Source organism: Rhinopithecus bieti, unplaced genomic scaffold (genome assembly GCF_001698545.2).
Source record: "Rhinopithecus bieti isolate Rb0 unplaced genomic scaffold, ASM169854v2 scaffold_33650, whole genome shotgun sequence".
Lineage (NCBI taxonomy): Eukaryota > Metazoa > Chordata > Mammalia > Primates > Cercopithecidae > Rhinopithecus > Rhinopithecus bieti.
The window spans coordinates 475333-499591 of NW_016814816.1; the positions used below are offsets into that span (position 1 = coordinate 475333).

Sequence of the window (24259 nt, forward strand, 5' to 3'; positions counted from 1 at the left end):
TCAAAATGGCACCTGATAACCATGTTATGTATTTCCGTTTTTTTGCTTACCAGTTCCTAGCATAGTGCCTGGCACATCGTAAGGCACCTAGTAGGTACTTAATCAGTATGTATTGAATACATGAAATCTAGCTTGAGTTAGTTTTGGTATGTGCAACTAAAAGAACCTTAACTGAAACCTCAATACTTATACTGTATATATCACTTAACACATATCAAGTATTTACCTGTATGCCTGATATTATGCCATTACTTTACCATCACTGTGTTTAATCATCACAAAACCCCATAAGGTAGACACTGTAATTAACTCAGTGTATTAGGCCATTTTCACACTGCTATAAAGAAATACCCGAGGCTGGGAGTGGTGACTCACGCCTGTAATCCCAGCACTTTGGGAGGCTGAAGCGGGAAGATCATCTGAGGTCAGGAGTTCAAGACCAGCCTGGCTAATATGGTGAAACCCCATTTCTACTGAAAATACAAAAAAATTAGGCCAGGTGTGGTGGCTCACGTCTGTAATCCCAGCACTTTGGGAGGGCAAGGCAGGCGGATCATGAGGTCAAGAGATCAAGACCATCCTGGGCAACATGGTGAAACCCTGTCTCTGCTAAAAATACAAAAATTAGCTGGGCATGGTGGCACTTGCCTGTAGTCCCAGCTACTCGGGAGGCTGAGGCAGGAGAATCACTTGAACCCGGGAGGCAGAGGTTGCAATGAGCTGAGATCACGCCACTGCACTCCAGCCTGGTGACAGAGCGAGACTCTATCTCAGAAAAAAACAAAAAATTCAAAAAATTAGCTAGGCGTGGTGACGCAGGCCTGTAATCCCAGCTACTCGGGAGGATGAGGCTGGAGAATTGCTTGAACCCGAGAGGTGGAGGTTGCAGTGAGCTGAGATTGTGCCATTAAACTCTGGCTTGGGCAACAAGAGCAAAACTCCATCTCAAAAAAAAAAAAAAAAAAGAAAGAAATACCTGAAACTGGGTAATTTATAAAGGAAAAAGGCTTAATTGGCTCACAGTTCTGCATGGCTGGGGAGGCCTCAGGAAACTTACAATCATGGCAGAAGGCGAAGGGGAGGCAAGCACCTTCTTTGCGTGGCAGCGGGAGAGAGAATAATGAAGGAAGAACTTCCAAATACTTATAAAGCCATCAGATCTCATGAGAACTCACTCACTTCACAAGAACAGCATGGGGGAAACCGCCCTCATGATCTAATCACCTCCCTCCTTCCACACGTGGGGATTACAATTAGAAATGAGATTTGAGTAGGGACACAGAGCCAAACCATATCACCCATTTAATAGATGGAGCACGTAAGGCCTATAAAGATTAGTTAATTTGCCTGGGTTATATAGCTTCATACACGGGTAAACAGTAGGCTCATTGCTTCTTGGTTGGCATAGCATGATATCTTACATGTGGTAGCTATAGGCATTATGTTACTTTTATGCCAGCATGTGGATGTAAACATCATTTCAGTAAAAATATTTTTCCATTTCTGCTTACTAGCTATGAAGATACTAGAACTATGATAAAAAAAAAAAAACCATAAAAATAAGTAGATACCAAAGGTTTTTTGAAGAAATACAGAATATAAATTGGCAACTTCTAGGAGGGGTAATTGAGCTTTCTTATTTTAGCAGACTCTCCAGTGTAATAAACTACATTTACAATTCTTGGATAATGCGTGCACCTTCTTAGAGTTAGTTTGTTTTTATCATTTTTTCCAATAATAGTATAGAATTAAGATGTTTATAGAAATAAGTTATAAATAAATGAGTAGGTAATGACTCATTTTTCAGCCTTTGAGACTTTCAGAGAGTTTGAATGAAGTTCTAATCTTTTTATGGCTGTCCTGATCTAGTAATTCGGCGCAACTCTCCCACGGGACATATGTTTAAAACAAATGTATCAATCAAACACTAAACAAAAATTATTTTTATGGTGGTACACGTCAATTAAATGTGAAAAATAATAACACCATGAAAAAGTAAATTAAGTATTTTCGGGTTCAGATGAATATTATATTTTCAATTATTAGAAACAGAATACTGGGACCTGCATGTTGCATATTTTCCCACAATGTAGATTAAACAATGTGCCCTTTTTCTTCATTTATTTAGTAGTCATTCATCTATTAATGACCTCTACATTCATAGTTCTAGGGTGGGAGAAAGACAATACACTGGATAAATAACTATACTATATTGTATGTTAATGGCCCCAGATAATAAAGCAGAGAAAGGGCATAGGGAGTGTTGGGGAAGGTTTTGCAGTTTTTTTGTTTGTTTGTTTGTTTGTTTGTTTGTTTGTTTTGAGACAGAGTCTCGCTCTGTCGCCCAGGCAGGAGTGCAGTGGCGCCATCTCAGCTCACTGCAAGCTCCGCCTCCCAAGTTCGCACCCTTCTCCCGCCTCAGGCTCCCCGAGTAGCTGGGACTACAGGTGCCCGCCACCACGCCTGACTAATTGTGTTTTTGTATTTTTTAGTAGAGACGGGGTTTCACCGTGTTAGCCAGGATGGTCTCCATCTCCTGACTTCTTGATCTGCCCGCCTCGGCCTCCCAAAGGGCTGGGATTACAGGCGTGAGCCACTGCGCCCAGCCGTTTTGCAGTTTTAAATAGTGTTCAGAAAAGACTTTACTGCGATGACTTCCGAATAAAAACAGAAGGAGCTAGTCATGCAGCTAACTAGCTGAGGAGCATTACTGGAGAGCAAGTACAAAAGCCCTGAGACAGGAACATGCTCAGATGTTTAAAGAACAGCAAGGAAGCCAGTGTGATTGGGATAGAAGGAGAGATAAATTAATAGATAAGGTTAGAGAGTTAACAGGATTGTCAATCTGTGGGGCCTTGTAGGCCATTTTAAAGACTCTGGCTTTTATTCTTAGTGAGACTGGAAGCCATTGTAGGGTTTTGAAAAGAGTAGTCATATGTTCTGAGATATTTTTAACAGGATCACTATGGCAGCTGCATTGCAAATAGACTTAGGGGAACATAGGCAAAATATGGAGTCAGGAAGCTCTTGTCATAATTTAGGCAAGAGTTTAATTGTGACTTGGGCCAGAGTAACAGGGGGAGTGGAAAGAAGAAGATGCATTCCGGATCTATGGTAAAAAGTAGGACCAACAGGATTTGATGACATATTGGATATGGAACATGAGAGGAAAGCAGACAGTAATTACTCTTAAGCTGTTTTGCCTCACCTGGAAAAAGGAGTTACTGATAACTGACATGTGCAGGACTGTGAAAGGAGCAAGTTAGGGGTGGAAAAATGAAATCAATTTTGAACATGCTAAATTTGAGATGCCTATTAGACATCCAAGTAGAGATGTTAAATTGTATATGAGCCACGAATTTAGTGGACATATCTGTACTAGAGATATAATTTGGGAGTTGTCAGCAAATAAATGGTATCTAAAGCAATGAGACTGAAGAGATCACACACAGAATGAGTGTAAATACAAAATGAGAAATTCAAACACTGACCCTTAGGTTGCTCCAAAGTTTAGAGACAATGGAGACCAAAAAGAGCTGCCAGAAAAGTAGGGGAAAAAAAAGAAAAGTGTCATGTACTAGAAGCCAAATATCAAGGAGGAAGAAGTAATCAAAATGTCAAATGAGGACTGAAAATTAACTCTGCTTTAAGAACAGGGACGTCTGACAAAAATAGGAGCAAATGCATGATAGGAAAAAAAGTATAGCAAGGGAGGATTTGGAGAGACTGAGAATAGATAGTGTTTATGAGGAGTTTATCTGTAAAGAAAAGGAGAATGATGAAGCAGTACTTGGAGAGGAAAATGGAGTCAATAAATATTTTCTTTTGTTTTAAAGACAGAAGAGAATTTTGTAACAGTGATGGGAAACATCCAGTCAGAAAGAAGAATTACAGGAAAGAGGAAGTCCCTGAGAAGACAAGATGAGGCAGGATCTAGTAAACAGGTGGAAGAGTTGGCCTTTGAACAAAAGCTTGGAAAAGTCATCAATAGTAATAGCAGAAAAAGAGTCTGGGCATATATGCAGGTAGATGGGTAGATGTGTAGTGAGAAATTATGTAAATTCTCTTCTAATTCTTCCTAATGAAGAAGAGTGATTTGAGTAACTTCCTAAGTATCAATAGCAACTAGAACTCAGATTTGAACCCAAATTGTCTGCTTCCAAATTTTTACTCAATATTATATTATACTGCCTACATCATTTATAATTTGGCTAACTCCTATTTATTACTCAAGTTTTGGAGTGGACATTGATTCCCTTTGTAAGCTTTTTCTGACCTGGCCCCTCACCCCCAGTGATAGGTGAGATGTTCCTTTTTTTGTTTGTTTTCATCTTACTTTGGACCTCTTCCAATCATGACACTTAACACACTATGGGGGGGTTCCTTGTTTACTTATCTGCATCCTCCGCCCTAACTGGAAGATTTTTTAGAATAGAATCCTTACCTTATTCATTTTTGTATTCTCAGGGCCTAGCTCAATAGTTTATATTAAGTAAATATAAGCTCAATCAACATTTGTTGAATGAATGCATTTCAAATTGAAAGTATGTTATGTAAGTATGTTTAAGGAAAAGGCATTTTGGGGAGTCTGCTGACTTGCTGAAAATAGTCTGTTTTAAGAAGAAAGACATGGAACAGCAGACCAGATCAATTTTTTTCAAACATATAGAAGATTCGATCAGGTACAGTGGCTCACGCCTGTAATCCCAGCACTTTGGGAGGTTGAGGCAGGCAGGTAACTTGAGTCCAGGAGTTCTAGACCAGCCTGTACAATGTGTGAAATCCCGTCTCTACCAAAAATACAAAAAATTAGCCAGGTGTGGTGGCACATACTTGTAGTCCCAGCTACTCGGGAGGCTGAGGTGGAAGGATTGCTTAAGCCTGGGAGGCAGAGGTTGCAGTGAGCTGAGATCGTGCCATTGCACTCCAGCCTGGGTGACAGAGTGAGACCCCGTCTCCCAAAAAGAGAACATAGAAGATTCTTGGGCAAAGATTCAGCTGTGGGTGATAGTATAGTACTCACTACTGGGCAATGTTACAAAGTTTCAGTGAACCTTGTAAGTTTAATTCATGGCATTATTTGTAGTTCTTACATAGAGGCTCTCATATTTGTCTCTCTATAATTCAGATTGTTGTATTTATCTTTCATTTTGTTATTTTCTTGTTTTGGTAAGTTTAAGCTTGTTTCCTGTTAACGGTGATAAACATTTTTTATGAGAAACCTAAAATATATGCAAAGCAGAATATACTTGGAAGAGGCAGAAAGGCCCCGATCCAATTAAGCTTTACTTATCACATATACTCATTAAAACAGAAGATTAAAACCTCAGAAGAGAGTTAGGTAAAAATTACTTTTTAGGTATATTAGACCATACCTGTCTATCATTAACAGTGTTAATAATTAATATCTCAGTTTAAAATGTCATACCCACTTTTATTGCTTTTAAGATTAATAATTGTTCATAATTATTCAACATGTCTTTCTCAGGCCACAGAAGTTCATCAAGAATTTTCAAAGTAAGCTTCATAAAATAATAGATCGAGATGGTGCTATCCCTGTTCTAGCATCAAGACCTACGTTACATCCATGTTCTGCAATGGTCATTTACTACCTTGGTCATTTTGGCAAAGGGATTTACCTCCCTATTTTTCATCTATAAAATTAAAATGCTGAATTCATAACCCTTTAAGCCTCCATCTATCTCTAATGCTCTATGATTCATGACTCAAGAAGTATCTCAGATCAACTCACATTGCAATGCAGAATCTCTGGACTTCCAGAGCAATTTGCTTAAATCTCCAGTACACTTGAATAGAAAAGATTAGAGAGGATATTCTTGCATTGTTTCTGACCTTAGCATTCAGTCTTTCACCATTAAATATGTTGTTTGTAGATTTTTCTCATAGCTGCCTTTATCAAGTTGCAGAACTTCCTTTCCTTAATGGGGCCCTCTGCCAATCTTGTAGGGTTTGTTCTCTATGTAGCTGTCACCCAACTGGTACTCTGAACTGTGAACTTACGTGACCTTGGTCTCCCTAGACTCCCAGCTCCATCTTCTTAACTTATATAGTCTGCTGGGTTTTGACAGGATTCCCTCCCTGGGGCACAACCGAAACTCAAAGCGGTAAGCTGGGGCAATTGTGAGGGCAACCTTCGTTTATTTAACATTCTCTGAGACCACTGTGTTACATTATTCAATGTCCATTGTTTTGGAGATTGTTATTTTATGTAATTTTTCCTTGTTGCTCCATCTTGACTAGAAGCAAAAGGCAACTTTTTTAAAACATAACTTAATACATTTGAGATTTGCTTGTGTACTTGCATGAATCAGTAAGTTTATTCCTTTTTATTGCTGACTAGAATTCTGTCATACTGATATATCTTTCTGCATTAACTAGTTGAAAGACATTTGAGTCCTTTCTACTTTATAGCAATCATGAGTGAAGTTGCTATATTAATTCATGTATACATTCATGTACAAATCTGTGAACAGAAATTTTCTTTCAAATAAATCCTTGGGCAGGATTGATAGGTTTTATTTTAAGTATAGGTTTGATTTTGTGAAAACTGCCGAGATATTTTCAATGTGGCTGTACCATTTTGTATTTAAGTGTAAATTTGATTTTATAAAAAATTGTCAAGATATTTTGCAATGTGGCTGTACCATTTTGCATTCTCATTAGTAGTGCATGAGAGTTCAAGTTGTTCATCATCTTCTCCAGCCATTGCTGTTGTCAGTTTCATTACATTTAAGCCATTCTAACTGATGTGTTTTGATATCTTATTGTGGTTTTAATTTTTATTTCTCTAATGACTAACGACCTAGAGCATCTTTTCATGAACTTATTTGCCATTTGTATATCTTCTTTGGTGTACTATTATTTATATCTTTTTGCCCAGAATTGTTTAATTAAAAAAATTACTTAGTTTTGAGAATTTCCCATGTATCATAGATACAAGTCCTTTATCAGAAATATGATTAGCAAATATTTTTTCACAGTCTGTGCCTTGTCTTTTCATTCTCTTGACAGTGCCTTTCAAAGAGCACACATTCTTAGTTATAATGAATTCCAGTTTATCACTTTTTTTCCTTTTATAAATCATGGTTTCAATGTTGTATGAAAGAAATCTTTGCCTAACCTGAGGTCAAGAATATTTTCTCCTGTGATTTCTTCTAGAAGTTTGGGGTTCTACAGTTTTGGGTTTTACACTAAAGTCTGTGATACATTTTGAATTAATTTTTGTGTAGGTATCAATTTCATGTTTTCACGGCAATCTAATTTTCCACCACTGTTTTTTTTTAATGAACACTATTTTTTCCATTGAATTGCCTGAGCAACTTTGTCAGACATCAATTGACTACAGATGTGTCTATTTCTGCATTTTTCTATTCCATCCATGGAGTTACTTATTTATCCTTTTGCTAGTGCTGATTATCTTGATTACTGAGGCTTTGTAACAAGTCTTGAAATAAATCATTTTGAGTCTGCCAACTTCTTTCCCAAAATTTTTGTCTTGGTTAGTCAGGGCCTGTATAATGTTTTTACACTTTGTGTGCAGTTTATTATACATCAATCATACCTCAATAAAGCTGTAAAAGAATAATGTAGCCATCTTGGAAAAATAAATTACTGAATGAGGATAGTAATAATGATACAAGCAGGGGATATAATAAAAAAGTGTCAGAACTGACCCTTTTCCCAGTCTCAGGATTTGACTTAATCCAGAAGACTGTTTGAAACATGGATTTGCCCCAATCTCTTTAAATGAAGAACCTCTTTAAATGAAGAACCTCACCATAGATTAGTCTTGAGATACTAAGTTATATAATATGAAGTTATCCCAAGTAACAGATCAAATATAAAGATAAAATGCCCAGACAAACCTCTATAATTTTTCCAGAGATATTTAAAGTTGTGTCATATTCAATCCAGGACTTTCCAAAATTTCTTTAAATTTAATGATAAATGTTTTGAAATCTTTTCTGAGGTTTCTTAATAGCAAAAGCAAAAACTTACATACCATTGGGAATCGTTTGTTCTTCCTGTTGTGATAAAAATGCCTGTAGTAAAAACTTTAACAGAAATAAAGAGCAATCTAGCAAGGAACTAAAATATATTTCTTCATCAGCATACGTTATTGGAAAGCCAGCAGAAAGCATGGCTGAAGGAACAAAGTATGCAGGGCACTGCACTGCCAAATGGATGTTAAAAATGTTTTTACCATGTCTTCACTTATGACAGAAAGACCATACTTCTTAATTTTTGTTAGTTCCCAAAGCAAAGATAAACTGGAGAAGATATAGCCTCAACAGTAAATGACCCACTTAATAAAAACAATGATTCACAGGCGAAAAAAATGTGCATGAGTATAAGTATTGATGGAGCTGCTGCTTTAGGCTGCAAGGACCTAGAATGAAGTTACTGAGATCGTGCAAATAGAATTCATCATTCTTGGGGAAGAAATAGAAGCCAAGAATGCACATGTATACTTTATTTTTTAGAGATAGGGATCTTGCTATGTGGCCCATGCTGGTCTCAAACTCCTGGCCTCAAGCAATCCTCCAGTCTCAGCCTCTTAAGTAGTTGGGACTACAGACACACACCACCATGCCCACAAGTACACTTTACTTTTCTTTCTTTCTTTTTAAATTTTAGATTCAGGGGTTACATGTGCATGTTTCTTACATGGATATATCGCATGATTCTGAGGTTTGGGCTTCAACTGAACCTGTCACCCAAATAGTGAACATGGTACCCTACCTAGTTTCTGTTGTTCCCATTTTTATGTTCATGTATACTCAGTATTTAGCTCTCACTTATTAGGGAGAACATGAAGTATTTGGTTTTCTGTTTCTGCATTAATTCACTTTGGATTATGTCCTCCAGATGCATCCATGTTGCTGCAAAGGACATTACTTCATCCTTTTTTATGACTGCATACTATTCCATGGTGTATATGTACCGCAGTTTCTTTATCCAATCTACAATTGATGGGTATCTAAGTTGATTCCACGTATTTGCTATTGTGAATAGTGCTGTGATAACTATGCGAATGCATGTGTCTTTATGGTAGAACGATTTATTTTTCTTTGGGTATATACTCAGTAATGGGATTGCTAGGTCAAGTGATAGTTCTATTTTTATTAGTAGTTCTTTGAGAATCGCCGAACTACTTTCCACATAGACTGAACTAATTTGTGGTTCCACCAACAGTGTATAAGTGTTCCCATTTCTTTGCAACTTCACCAACATCTGTTATTTTTTGACTTTTAATAATAGCCATTCTGACTATTCTGACTATAAGATAGTATCTGATTGTGGTTTTGATTTGCATTTCTCAGATGATTAGTGATCTTGAGTATTTTTTTATGTTTGTTGGCCACGTGTATACCTTTTGAGAAGTGTCTGTTCATGCCCTTTTGCCTACTTTTTAATGATGTTGTTTTTTTCTTTTTGATTTATTAAAGTTTCTTATAGATTCTGGATATTATACTTTGATGTCTTACTTTTAAGTCTTTAAACATCTTGAGTTAATTTTTGTATATGGTAGGGGTCAACTTTCATTTGTCTATGTATGGCTAGCCCGTTATCCCAGCACCATTTATTGAATAGGGTTTTTATTCCCCATTGTTTATATTTGTTGCTTACTGCAACCTCCGCCTCCTGGGTTCAAGCACTTCTCCTGCCACAGCCTCATGAGTAGCTGGGATTACAAGCACACACCATCATGCCTAGCTAATTTTCTATTTTTAGTGGAGATAGGAGTTCACTGTGTTGGCCAGGCTGGTCTCGAACTCCTGACCTCAAGTGATCTGCCCACCTCAGCCTCCCAAAGTGCTGGGATTACAGGTGTGAGCTACCCCTCTGGCCTGTAGTTTCAACTATAGATCTTGCACATGTTTTATTAAAGTAATACCTAAGTGTTTCTTGATTTTTTTTTTTTTTGGTGTTGTTGCTAGTTTTTTTTAAATTTCAATTTCAGATTATTCATTGAAATACAATTATTATTATACAATTATTCATAGAAATACAATTGATTTTATATATCAACTGTGTACTTTAAGTGACATTGTTAAACTCACTTATCAATTGTATCATCTTTACTGTAAACTTCTTGTGGTTGTCTGCATAAACAATCTTTTCTTTCTGTTTCTTCTATTCTCATGTGTAAGCCTTTGTTTTTTCTTGCCTTACTGCACTGTCAAGGAACCTCCACAATAATGATGAGTAGAACTGGTAAAAGTGAACAACTTTGCCTTGTTCTTGATCTTAGGGGAAAGCATTCAGTTTTCACTATTAGGTGTGATATTAGCTGTAAGGTTTTTTAGATGCCTGCTGTCAGATTAAAAGCTCTCTTCTATTCCTAGGTTGCTGGTAGTTTTATCATGAATGCTGCTGGATTTTGTCAAATGTCTTTTCTTCATTTATTGAGATTATTTTTATGATTATTTTCTTTCGTTCTGTTAATATGATTTATTACATTGATTGATTTTATTTTAAATTATCCTCTCTTTTCATTGTGGTAAAGTATATATAACATAAAATTTCCATTTTAGCCATTTTTGAGTATACAGTTCAGTGACTGTAGGTACATTCACTGTTTGCAACTATCAGCAGCATTCATCACCAGAACTTTTTTCATCTTCCCAAACTGAACTTCATGCCCACTGAAAAACAACTCTCCATTTCCTCCTTTCTCTCAGTCTTTGGCAACCACCATTCTACTTTTTGTCACTATGAATCTGACTACTCTAAGTACATCATAGAAGTTGATTCATACAGTATTTGCCCTTTTTATATCTGGCTTATTTATTTCCCTCAGCATAATGTCTTCATGGTTCATCCATGTTATAGGATATATCAGAATTTCATTCCTTTTTTGGGCTGAATAATATTCCATTGTATATATATAGATACCACATGTTGTTTATCTCTTCATCAAATGATGGGCACTGGAGTTACTTCCCCCTTTTGATTATTGTGAATAATGCTGCTATAAATGTAAGTATACAAATATCTGTAGATTTAAACCTATGTAAGGTACAGTAAATTTAAATGGTCTAGAAATGCCACACAAAAAGCAGAAATTGTCAGAATGACATAGAAGACAGCTACATCAAACAACATGACCTAATTGACATAGGACACTCCACTGAGCAATTGTAAAATGCACATTTTTTTCCATGTGCTCATGGAACATTCACCAGGATGGGCCACATATTCTTTCCAGAAATGTGGGAGATAGGAATACTTCTGTACTCATTTTATAGGCCCTGTTTCACCTGGTATTAACCCGACAGAAACAATAAAGAGATACTACAAACTAATATCCTACATAAACATAGATATAGAAATCACTAACAAAATATTAGCAACCTGAATCCAGCAATATATAAAAAGGGCAGTATACCACGACCATGTGGAGTTTATCCCACTAATACAGATTGGTTTAACATTTGAAAATCAATTTATATTCAGCATAATAACAAAAAGGAGAAAAATCATGAGTTAATTCCAGTTGGTACAGAAAAGAATTGATAAAATTCAGTATACATTTATGATTAAAAATTCTCCACAAACTTAAAATAGAAAAGAAACATAAAGGGCATTAAGGAGGGAAAAAAAAAAAAACTTATAGTTTACCTCACATTCAATGGTGAAAGAACACTGTCCCCCTAAGACTGGGAATAAGACAAGGATATCTTCTTTGACTATTTACATTTCACATCATCTTGGAAAATCCTTGTCAATGCAATAAATCAATCAAAATAAATGAAATGAATACAGATAAGAAACAGGTGATGTGATTACATGTAGACAGTCTACAAAAAGTATGTAAAAATTAAGTGAATTTTGTAACTTTTCAAGATACAGGGAATAGAAAATAAATTATATATCTACATAATAATACCAAACAATTCCTAAGTAAAATTTTAAATTATATTACTTAAAATACTATTAAAAACTTGAACATTTAGGGATAAATTTACAAAAATAAATCCAAGACCTTTACATTGAAAAACATAAAATATCAGCCAGGTGAGGTGGCTCACGACTACAATGCTAGTACTTTGGGAGGCTAAAGTGGGAAGATCAGTTGAGGCCAGGACTTACAGTCCAACCTGGACAACATAGCGACACCTTGTCTCTACAAAAAGTAAACACTTTAACCAGGCGTGGTGGTGTGCACCTCTAGTCTTCCCAGCCTACTCGAGAGCCTGAGATGGGAGAATCACTTGAGCCCAGAAGTTTGAGGTTATAGTGAGCTGTGATCACTCCACAGCTCTCCAGCCTGGGTGACGCAGCAAGATCCTATCTCTTAAAAAAAAAAAAAAAAAGGAAGAAAAGAAAATGTAAAATATTGCTGAGAAAATTAAAGAAGACTTAAATAGAGAGATGTACAATTTTCATAGATGAAAAGAGTTAATATTTAAAAGACATATATTTCCCTTCAAAATGATCATGTAAATTCAGTGCCCTCCATCAAAATACTAGCAGCCTTTTTGGATCTGATAGCCAATTTAAATTGTATTAACATGCAGAGAACCTAGAATATCAACTTTTGGAGAAAGACAAGAATGGAAAGAGCTTAATATAAATCTACATTATCAGCGGGTTGGTACTTATAAAGGATAGTTATAAAAATTAATGAACAACCTAATAATCCAGATAATTACTCACTTAATGTCAATTGATTTTTCATAGCAAGAGAAATTCTTTCCATAGCTGTGTGAACAACTGAATTTCCATAGGAAAAATACAAACTAGAACGTTACCTTATATATCCTCAAGAAATTAACTTGGATTTACACAGACCAAATATAAAACTAAAACTAATAAACTTTTAGAAGAAAAAGATGAATAAAAATATTTCAATTATGAGTACGCACAAAACTATTAAATAGGACCCTAAAACACAGTTTAAAAAAAAAATGATAAATTGGACTTCACTAAAATTTTACAGATTCTTATTTTTAACAGATTTATTAGAGCAAAGGAAAATACAAGCCATAGACAAGGAGAAAAATTTGCCATACATGTCTAACATCGAACTTGTATTCAGAATATGTAAAGAACCCTCACACCTCAGTAAGAGAAACATTAATTTTAAAATGGGCAAAAGGTATAAACAGACACTTTACCAAAGAGGATTTATGGTGTGGACTAAATGTTTGTGGTTCCCGCATGCTCTTCTACCCCATTCATGTGTTGAAGCCCTAACTCTAAATATGATGGTATTTAGAAATATGGGACCTTTGGGAGGTAACTAGAGTTAGATGAGGTCATGAGAGTGAGGCCTTAATGATGATATTAGTGTCCTTAGGAGAAGAGGCACCAGCGAGCTGTACTGTCTCCCTGAGCATGCACAAAAAAAGAAGTCATGTGGGTACACATTGAGAAGATGGCTGCCTAAAAGCCATGAGAAGAGGCCCCAGAAAGAATCCGATTATACTGGCACCTTGATCTCAGACTTCCAGCCTCCAGAACTGTGAGAAAATAAATTTCTGTTGTTTAAGCCACCCAGTCTGTGGTGATTTGTTATGGCAGTTGAAGCAGTCTAAGACAATACGTAAAATCAGTAGTCATCAAGGGATGCTAATTAAAACAACAGTGAAGTACCACTACATACAACTAGACTGACTAAAATTTTAAAATTGACAATACCAACAAAACTGACAATACATTCATGAAGATGTAAAGTACCTGAAACTTTCATGTATTTCTGACTAGAGTGTAAAATGTTACTACTACTTTGGAAAACAGTTTATTTGTTCTTTAACAGTTTAAACACACACTTATCCTACAACCTGGACATTCTGTGGCTAAGTATTCACCCAGAGGCATAAATACATAAGTCCAACCAAATTCTTGTACCCGAATTTTCCCAGCAGCTTCATTCATAATAGCCAAAAACTGAAAACCACTAAAATATCCAACAAGTGAGAGGATAAACAAATTGTCATACTTCCCTGCAAAGGAATACTACACATCAACAAAAAATAATGAACTGCTGATATGCTCATTGTGTTTGTTTTTATTGCTGTATGTCAACATTACCACAATAATAATAACAACTTAAAATAAGACACATTTATTATCTTACAGTTTCTGTGCATCAGGAGCACAAGCACAGCCTAGCTAGGTTCCTTAGTTAAGGGTTTCACTAAGCTGTAATCACCCCAAGGCTGGGTTCTCATCTAGAGACTTGATTAGGCAAAGCTCTACCATCCCACTTGTGTGGTTGTTGGCAGCATTCAGTCCATTGCAGTTGTAAGACTGAGAGCTTCGCATTTTTGCTGGTTGTTGGCCAAAGACCACACTGAGTCCTAGAGGTCACTGGCAATTTCTTGCCAATGGTGTTTCCCAATATGGCCACATTTTCCTTACAGCCAGCCAAGTGGAAGAATACTCCAGCCAAGATAAGCACTATAATCTTATATAATATAATCATATGAACACATATATCCCATCACCTTTGCCATGTTCTTATAATTAGAAGTCATGGGTCCTACCCTCACTGAAGGAGAAGAGATAATACAAATGTATGGATACCAGGGGTTGGTGATTGTATAGGCTACCTTAAGAGTATCACTCATTGCCTGGGGACTATGGGTAGGGTAAGGTAGGTGTTTCCATGTAAACAGACTGGGGAACTTTTATAGGTGATGTTCTGTCTATTGATTGTGGTGCTAAAAACAGGATTGTAAACATTTCTGTTAGAAGCTGTGGAATTGCACACATGAAATGGCTCACAGTATTTTGTAAATTATACCTCAATAAAATTGATTAAGAAAAAAGACAGTAATAGCCATGAGCACCACAGAATTTGCAACTTAAAGATGCCAACTTAATTTAATGATATCCCTAAGATATCCTTAAAAGTCAATAATTGGAAAATGATTTGTTTCTTAATATATCCTTTGAAGGATTTTCACAGTAAAAACTGTGGATCTCTTATTTTTATAGTCCTTTATGAAGTGTCAACACTCAGAACTAGCAAAGATTATTTTTTTAAAGATGAGGCTTTATTACAGTCTCTTCCATAAGTGAAGTAAGCACATATTTCTAATGTAATATCTTTTGGATGCAGACTATTGATAACCTTTCCATAATTTTGATTCTGAATGGTTACCTATTGGATCTGATGATAGAATATTTCATTTTCTTTAGCCTCTGCTGACAATGTTTCTAAAGGTGTATTTGCCATTTTTAGCACATATGGAGATTGGAAAAATGTATGCTTCATGAAATATTTTCTTGCTTGATTCTTCTAGTCTCTCTAAGTGATTAATGGGTGCTTTAATTTGCATACTCACCTTTAATCTTATTATAGTGGGTTATATTCTAATAGGAATATTAAAGTTCAGTGAAAATCCCATGCATGCTGATGAGAATGCAAATGAACATTGATGAAAGAATGCTAGGATCATAAGGTGTAAACGGTCCAGTTATCTTGCTAAATGCATTTCAAACAATGTTTACATTATAATGAGGACTGATACAGATTTCACTACATAAATATCACTAGCAGTGGCAAAATTATATAATTTATAATTGGATAATGGTTCAGTTTCAGACTATTTTGAAGTTAACAAAAACAACAAAGTAATGACTTCATATTAATGCAAACTTCAGCTGGTCATTTCCTTTGTTGTATGTAGTAGTTGGGAAATTGGGTACGATTTTACAAATAAGCGGTCACATTGAGCATTTCTGGCTGTAACCTTTACAGGATGCATAACAAACAGTAGTGGCATCACTCATCATCCCAATAGGACATTTCAAGTATCTGGTTATTGTACAATTATAAATATACAAGCTTATTTCAGTAGTTATATTTATGTATCTGTATGAAACAAAGATTCATTAAATGGTCATTGAAATTGAAGGTAAAAGAGGTTGCTTTGTCTTTATTAGAGACTAGTGTCCCCTGACAGTAAATAGACTGGGTGATATTTATTATAATACATTCGGTTTTTAAGTTCTATTACATTCTTATATCAATGGATGAATTTGATAAACTTAAGCAAAACCAGTAAGCTTTAGAAAACATATAACAGAGTTTCTCCAACCTCTTTACTACCTTGGAATTTTTTTAATGATTTGTATTCAATTGAAGTATTTTTTTTTCCAGCCTTACAAGAGAACTGAAAATGCTATTTTATAGACTCATCAGTAGGGCAGATTGTTATTTAGAGTTCTTTTTCTCATGGTAACAATAAGTGTGCATTATGCCATTATACTTGTTCAGCACAGTCTTGTGCCCACTGGTGTGTGTTCATAGACTCTAGAATACATGATAATCATTAGTTAAAAGTATAATAATCAGTAATGATTTGTATTTTAAATAATATGAAAGTGTTTTTGCATCAATATATATATTTTTCGCTAAAGAGATTATACTTAATGGTAGCCCTGGCAAAAGGATTGGCACACTTCTTCTTTAAAGGACCAGATGGTAAATATTTTAGTTTTTTTATGGGCCACTTAGTTGGTTACAACTACTCAACTCTGATGTTGTAGCACAGAAGCAGCCACAGATAATATGTAAACAAATGTGTGTCTGTATTCCAATCAACCTTATTTCTAGACACTGAAATTTTGAATTCTCTATGATTTTCATGTCTTGAAATATTGTTCATCTTTTGATGTTTCTGCAACCATTAAAAAATGTAAAAAGTGGTGGGCTGAACTTGGCTTGCAGGCTGTACTTTGCTGACACCTGCCCTAGCAGTTGATTTTTCTAAACTTAGAATTAACTTCTACTCTACATTAAAACTGAAGATATATTGCTTAAAACCTTTTATAGATATATAGTTCATGTTGAGTTATTTCAAAAGGAAGCTCTTTTCTAGAAAAAAAATTCTTAATTATACATAAGTAACTTTATTTTTAAAAAACTTTTATTTTAAGTTTGGGGTACATATGCAGGTTTGTTACATAGGTAAATGTATGTCCAGAGATTTTGATGTGCAGATTATTTAATCACCCAAGTATTAAGCCTGGTTCCCATTAGTTATTTTTCCTGATCCTCTCCCTCCTTCCATCCTCCACCCTCCAATAGGCTCCAATATGTGTTGTTCCTCTCTAGGTGTCCATGTGTTCTCATAACTTAGCTCCCACTTATAAGTGAGAACATTTGGTGTTTGGTTTTCTGTTCCTGTGTTAGTTTGCTAAGGATAATGGCTTCTGGCTCCATCCATGTCCCTGCAAAGGCATGATCTTGTTCTTTTTAATGGCTGCATGTATTCCATGGTGTATATCTAACATGTTTTCTTTATGCAGTCTATCACTGATGAACATTCAGGTTGATTCCGTGTCTTTACTATTGTGAATAGTGCTGCAATAAACATACACATGCATTTGTCTGTATAGTAGAAAGATTTATATTCCTCTGGGTTTACACCCAGGAATGGGATTGCTAGATCAAATGGTATTTCTATGTGTAGGTCTTTGAGGAATCTCCACACTGTTTTCTTCAATGGTTGAACCAATTTACGCTCCTACCAACAATGTATAGCGTTCCTTTTTCTCTGCAACTGCAACCTTGCCAGCATCTTGTTATTTTTTTGACTTTTTAATAATAGCCGTTCTGAGTGGTGTGAGATGGTGTGATTTGCATTTCTTTAATGATCAGTAATGAACTGTGTTTTTTTATTTTTATTTTTTATTTTTTTTTTATTTTTTTGAGATGGAGTCTCGCTCTGTCGTCCAGGCTGGAGTGCAGTGGCACAGTCTCAGCTCACTGCAAGCTCCGCCTCCCGGGTTCACGCCATTCTCCTGCTTCAGCCTCCCGAGTAGCTGGGACTACAGGCACCTGCCACCACATCTGGCTAATTTTTTGTATTTTTAGTAGATATGGGGTTTCACCGTGTTAGCCAGGATGGTCTCGATCTCCTGACCTCATGATCTGCCTGCCTCGGCCTACCAAAGTGTTGGGATTGCAGGCGTGAACCACCATGCCCGGCTGAGCTTTTTATTTTATGATTGTTGACCACATGTATGTCTTCTTTTGAGGAGTGTCTGTTCATGTCTTTTGCCTGCTTTTTGATGGGGTTGTTTATTTTATTTTCTTATAAATTTGTTTAAGTTTCTTACAGATGCTGAATATTAGACCTTTGTCAGATGCATAGTTTGTAAAAATTATCTTCTAATCTGTAGGTTGTCTGTTGACTTTGCTGATTGTTTCTTTTGCTGTGCAAAAGTTGTTTATATCCCATTTGTCCATTTTTGTTTTTGTTGCAATTGCAGCAAAATTGCAAATTTTGTTTTGAAAATTGGTGTCTTCTCATGAAATCTTTGCCCATTCCTAGATCCTCAGCGGTACTGCCTAAGTTGTCTTCCAGGGTTTTGTAGTTTTGGGTTTTACATTTAAGTCTTAAATCCATCTTGAGTTAATATTTGTGTGTGGTGTAAGGAAGTGGTCCAGTTTTAATTTTCTGCATATGGGTATATGGTTAGCCAGTTATCCCAGCACCATTTATTGAATAAGAAATTCTTTCCCCATTGCTTGTTTTTGTCAGGTTTGTTGATCAGATAGGTGTAGGTGTGCAGTCTTATTTCTGGGCTCTCTATTCTGTTTCCTTGGTCTATGTGTCTGTTCTTGTATCAGTACTATGCTGTTTTGGTTTCCATAGCTCTGTACTATAGTTTGAAGTTGGGTAGTGTGGTGCCTCCAGCTTTGTTTTTTGTTTGTTTGTTTTGCTTAGGATTGCCTTGGCTATTCAGGCTCTTTTTGGTTCCATATAAATTTTAAAATACTTTTTTCTAGTTCTGTGAAGAATGTCAATTGTAGTTTAGTGGGAATAGCATTGAATCTGTAAATTGCTTTGGGCAGTATGGCCATTTTAGCAATATTGATTCTTCCAGTCCATGCGCATGGAATGTTTTTCCATTTGTTTGTGTCATCTCTGATTTTTGGGCAGTGGTTTGTAGTTCTCCTTATCAAGATCTTTCACCTCCGCTGTATTCCTAGGTACTTTATTCTTTTTGCGGCAATTGTGAATGAGAGTTTATTCGTGATTTGGCTCTCTGCTTGAGTTTTGTTGGTGTATAGGAGTGCTAGCAGTTTTTGCACATTGGTTTTATATCCTGAGACTTTGCTGAAGTTGCTTATCAGCTTAAGAAGCTTTTGGGCTGAGGCAGTGGGGTTTTCTGGATACAGGATCATGTCATCTGCAAACAGGGATAGTTTGACTTCCTCTCTTCCTGTTTGGATGCTCTTTTACTTTTTTTCTCTTGCCTGATTTCACTGGCCAGAACTTCCTATACTATGTTGAATATAAGTAGTGAGAGAGGGCATCCTTGTCTTGTGCCAGTTTTCAAGGGGAATTGTATTAGTCAGAGTTCTCTAAAGGGACAGAACTAATAGGATATATGAATATATGAAGAGGAGTTTATTAGGAGAATTGACTCACATGATCACAAGGTGAAGTCCCACAATAGGCCATCTGCAGCTGAGGAGCACGGAAGCAAATCTGAGTCCCAAAACCTCAAAAGTAAGGAAGCTGACAATGCATCCTTCAGTCTGCAGCTGAAGGCCCAAGAGTCCCTGGCAAATCACTGGTGTAAGTTCAAGAGTCTAAAAACTGAAGAACTTGGAGTCTGAAGTTCGAGAGCAGGAAGCATCCAGCATGGGAGAAAAAGAAAGGCCAGAAGACTCAGCAAGTCTGCTCAATCCACTTTCTTCTGCCTGCTTCATTCTAGCCATGCTGGCAGCTGATTAGATGGTACCCACCCAGGTTGAAAGTGAGTCTGCCTCTCCCAGTCCACTGACTTAAATGTTAATCTCCTTTGGCAACATCCTCATAGACACACCCAGGAACAATATATTGCATCCCTCAATCCAATCAAGTTTACACTGAATGTTAACCATCACAGGAATGCTTCTAGCTTTTGCCCATTCCATATATTGGCAGTGGATTTGTCATATATGGCTCTTATTATTTAAGGTATGTTCCTTCAATGCCTAGTTTATTAAGGGTTTTTAACATGAAGGGATGCTGATTTTAATTGACAGCCTTTTCTGCATCTGTTGAGATAATCATGTGGTTCTTGTCTTTAGTTCTGTTTATGTGATGAATCACATTTATTGATTTGCATATATTGAACCAGTCTTGCGTCCCAGGGATGAAGCCAACTTGATTGTGGTGGATAAGCTTTTTGACGTGCTGCTGTATTCAGTTTGCTAGTACTTTGTTGAGGATTTTTGCACTGATGTTCAACAAGGATATTGGCCTGACATTTTCCTTTTTTGTGGTGTCAAACACTGCCAGGTTTTGGTATCACAGTGATTCTGGCCTCGTAGAATGAGTTAGGGAGGAGTCCCTCATCTTTAATTTTTTGGAATAGTTTTAGTAGGAATGGTTCCAGCTGTTCTTTGTACATCTGGTAGAATTTAGCTGTGAATCTGTGTGGTCCTGGGCTTTTTTTGGTTAGGCTATTTATTACTGCCTCAATTTCAGAACTTGTTATTGGTCTGTTTAGTTTTCCTCCTGGTTCAGTCCTGGGATGGTGTATGTGTCCAGGAATTTATCAGTTTCTTCTAGACTTTCTAGTTTATGTGGAAAAAGGTATTTATAATATTCTCTGATGGTTTTTCTCTCTGTTGGATCAGTGGTAATAGCCCCCTTATTTCTAATTGTGTTGATTTGAATCTTCTCCCCTTTCCTCTTTATTAGTCTAACTAATCATCTATTTTATTAATTTTTTTTTTCCAAAAAGCAGCTCCTGGTTTCATTGATCTTTGGAATTTTTTTTGTGTATTTCCTTCAGTTCAACTCTGATTTTGGTTATTTCATGTCTTCTGCTAGCTTGGGGATTTGTTTGCTTTTGGTTCTCTAGTTCTTTTAGTTTTGGTGTTAGGTTGTTAACTTGAGATTGTTCTAATTTTTCAATGTGGACATTTAGTGCTATAAATTCCCCTCTTAACACTGCCTTACTTGTATCCCAAAGATTCTGGCATGTTGTATCTTTGTTCTCATTAGTTTCAAAGAACTTCTTGATTTCTGCCTTAATTTCATTACTTACCCAAAAGTCATTCAGGAGCAGGTTATTCAATTTCCATGTAATTGTATGGCTTTGAGTGAATTTCTTAATCTTGAATTCTAATTTGATTGCACTGTGGTCCAAGAGACGGCTTGTTATGATTCTAGTTCTTTTGCATTTGCCAAGGAGTGTTTTACTTCTGATTATGGGATCAATTTTAGAGTAAGTGCCATGTAGCAGTGAAAATAATGTTTATTCTGTTTTTTGGGTGGAGAGATTTGTAGATATCTATCAGGTCCATTTGATACAGAGCTGAGTTCAGGTCCTGAATATCTTTGTTAACTTTCTGTCTTGATGATATGTCTAATACTGTCAGTGGGGTGTTAAAGTCTCCCATTATTAATATGTGGGAGGCTACATCTCTCTGAAGGTCTCTTAAGAACTTGCTTTGCGAATCTGGGTGCTTCTGTGTTGGGCGCATACATATTTAGGAGAGTCAGGCCTTCTTATTGAATTGAACCTTTTACCATTATGTAATGTCCTTTTTTTTTTTTTGTCTTTTTTGGATCTGTATTGGTTTAAAGTCTGTTTTGTCAGAACTATGATTGCAACCCCTGCTTTTATCTGTCTTCCTTTTACTTGGTAGGTTTTCCTCCATCCCGTCATTTTGAGCCTATGTGTGTTAGTGCTTGTGAGATGGATCTCTTGAAGACAGTATACCAATGGATCTTAGTTCTTTATCCAGCTTGCCACTCTGTGTCTTTTAATTGGGGCGTTTAGCCCATTTGCATTTAAGGTTAGTATTCATATGTGTGGATTTGATCCTGTCATCATGATGTTAGCTGTTTATTTTGCAGACTTACGTGGTTGCTTTATAATGTTACTGGTCTGTGTATTTTGGTGTCTTTTTGTAGTGGCTTGTAACGGCCTTTCCTTTTTGTATGTAGTGCTTCCTTCAGGAGCTTTTGTAAGGCAGGTCTGAGATTCCCTCAGCATTTGCTTGTCTGAAAAGGATCTTATTTCTCCTTTGCTTATGAAGCTTAATTTGGCTGGATATGAAATTTTGGGTTGAAATTTCCTTTCCTTAAGAATGTTGAATATTGGCCCCTACAAACCCAGAATGGCTTACAGGGTTTCCACTTAGAGGTCTGCTGTTAGTCTGATAGACTTCCCTTTGTAGGTGAGCTGACCTTTCTCCCTAGCTGAGCTTAATATTGTTTCTTTCATTTCAACCTTGGAGATTGTGGTCATTATGTGTCTTGGGGATGATCTTGTGGAGTATCTTATTTATTTATTTTATGAGATGGAGTTCTGCTCTTGTTGCCCAAGCTGGAGTGCAATGGCACGATCTCAGCTCACTGCAACCTCCACATCCCAGGTTCAAGCGATTCTCCTGCCTCAGCCTCCCAAGCAACTGGGATTACAGGCATGTGCCACCACGCCTGGCTAATTTTGTATTTTTAGTAGAGACAGGGTTTCACCATGTTGATCAGGCTGGTCTCGAACTCCTGATCTCAGGTGATCCACCCGCCTTGGCTTCCCAAATTGCTGGGATTATAGGCGTGAGGTACAATGTCCAGCCTCTTGTGGAGTATCATACTGGGGTTCTCTGCACTTCCTGAATTTGAAAGTTGGCCCATCTAGCTAGTTGGGGAAGTTCTTATGGATGTTATCCTGAAATATGTTTTCCACATTGGCTGCATTCTCCCTATATCTTTTAGGTACACCAATCAGTCAGATTTGGTGTGTTTACATAATCCCATCTTTCTCAGAGGTTTTGTTCATTTTATTTCATTCTTTTTTCTCTATTCTTGTCTGTCTGTCTTATTTCAGAAAGACAGTCTTCAAACTCTGAGATCCTTTCCTTCACTTGGTCTATTCTGTTATTAATACTTGTGATTGCATTATGAAATTCTTGTATTGTGTTTTTCAGCTCTATCAGGTTGGTTACATTCTTCTCTATGCTGGCTGTTTTGTCCATCAGCCTCTGCGATGTTGTATCACGATTTTTAGCTTCTTTGCATTGGTTACAACATGCTCATTAGCTCAGTGAAGTTTGTTTTTATCCATGTGCTGAATTCTACCTCTGTCATTTCAGCCATCTCAGCTTCAGCCCCGTTCTGAGCCCTTTCTGGGGAGGTGATGCGGTCGTTTGGAGGACAGAGGCCACTCTGGCTTTTTGAGTTTTCAGTGTTCTTGCACTGATTCTTCCTAATCTTTATGGACTTATCTACCTTTGATCTTTGAAGTTCTGACCTTTGGATGGGTTTTTTATTTTTTAGTTTTTCTGTTTCTTTTAATAGTATGATCAGTTTTCTGCAGGGCTACTGCAGTTTTCTGGGGGTCCACTCCAGTCCCTAGTCACCATGAATTTTCCAGTACCTATAGGCATCACCAATGAAGGCTGAGAAACAGCAAAGATGGCAGCCTGCGCCTTTCTCTGGGAGCTCCTTCCCAGGGAGGTACAGGCCTGTCGCCAGCCTGAATACACTTGTAGGAGGAGGCTAGAGACTCCAGTTGGGAGGACTCACCCATTTAGGAGGAACAGGATCGGAGACTTGCTTAAAGAAGCAGTCTAGCTATGCTTTCTTTCTTTCTACTTTTTTTTTATTATACTTTAAGTTCTAGGGTACATGTGCACAACGTGCATGTTTGTTACATATGTATACATGTGCCATGTTGGTGTGCTGCACCCATTAACCATCATTTACATTAGGTTTATCTCCTAATACTATCCCTCCCCCGCCCCCAACCACACAACAGGCCCCAGTGTGTGATATTCCCCTTCCTGTGTCCAAGTGTTCTCATTGTTCTGTTCCCACCTATGAGTGAGAACATGCGGTGTTTGATTTTCTGTCCTTGCAATAGTTTGCTCAGAAAGATAGTTTCTAGCTGCATCCATGTCCCTACAAAGGACACAAACTCATCCTTTTTTATGGCTGCATAGTATTCCATGGTGTATATGTGCCACATTTTCTTAATCCAGTCTATCATTGATGGACATTTGGGTTGGTTCCAGGTCTTTGCTATTGTGAATAGTGCCGCAATAAACATACGTGTTCCTGTGTCTTTATAGCAGCATGATTTATAATCCTTTTGAGTATATACCCAGTAATGGGATGGCTGGGTCAAATGGCATTTCTAGTTCTAGATCCCTGAGGAATCGCCACACTGTCTTCCACAATGGTTGAACTAGTTTACAGTCCCACCAATAGTGTAAAAGTGTTCCTATTTCTCCACATCCTCTCCAGCACCTGTTGTTTCCTGA

General features: G+C 36.9%; 1 protein-coding gene across 1 annotated transcript in view; it reads left to right on the forward strand.

Moving 5' to 3' along the window:
• Positions 1 to 24259, forward strand: part of NDUFAF2 (NADH:ubiquinone oxidoreductase complex assembly factor 2) — a 104951-nt gene that overhangs the window by 18092 nt on the left and 62600 nt on the right.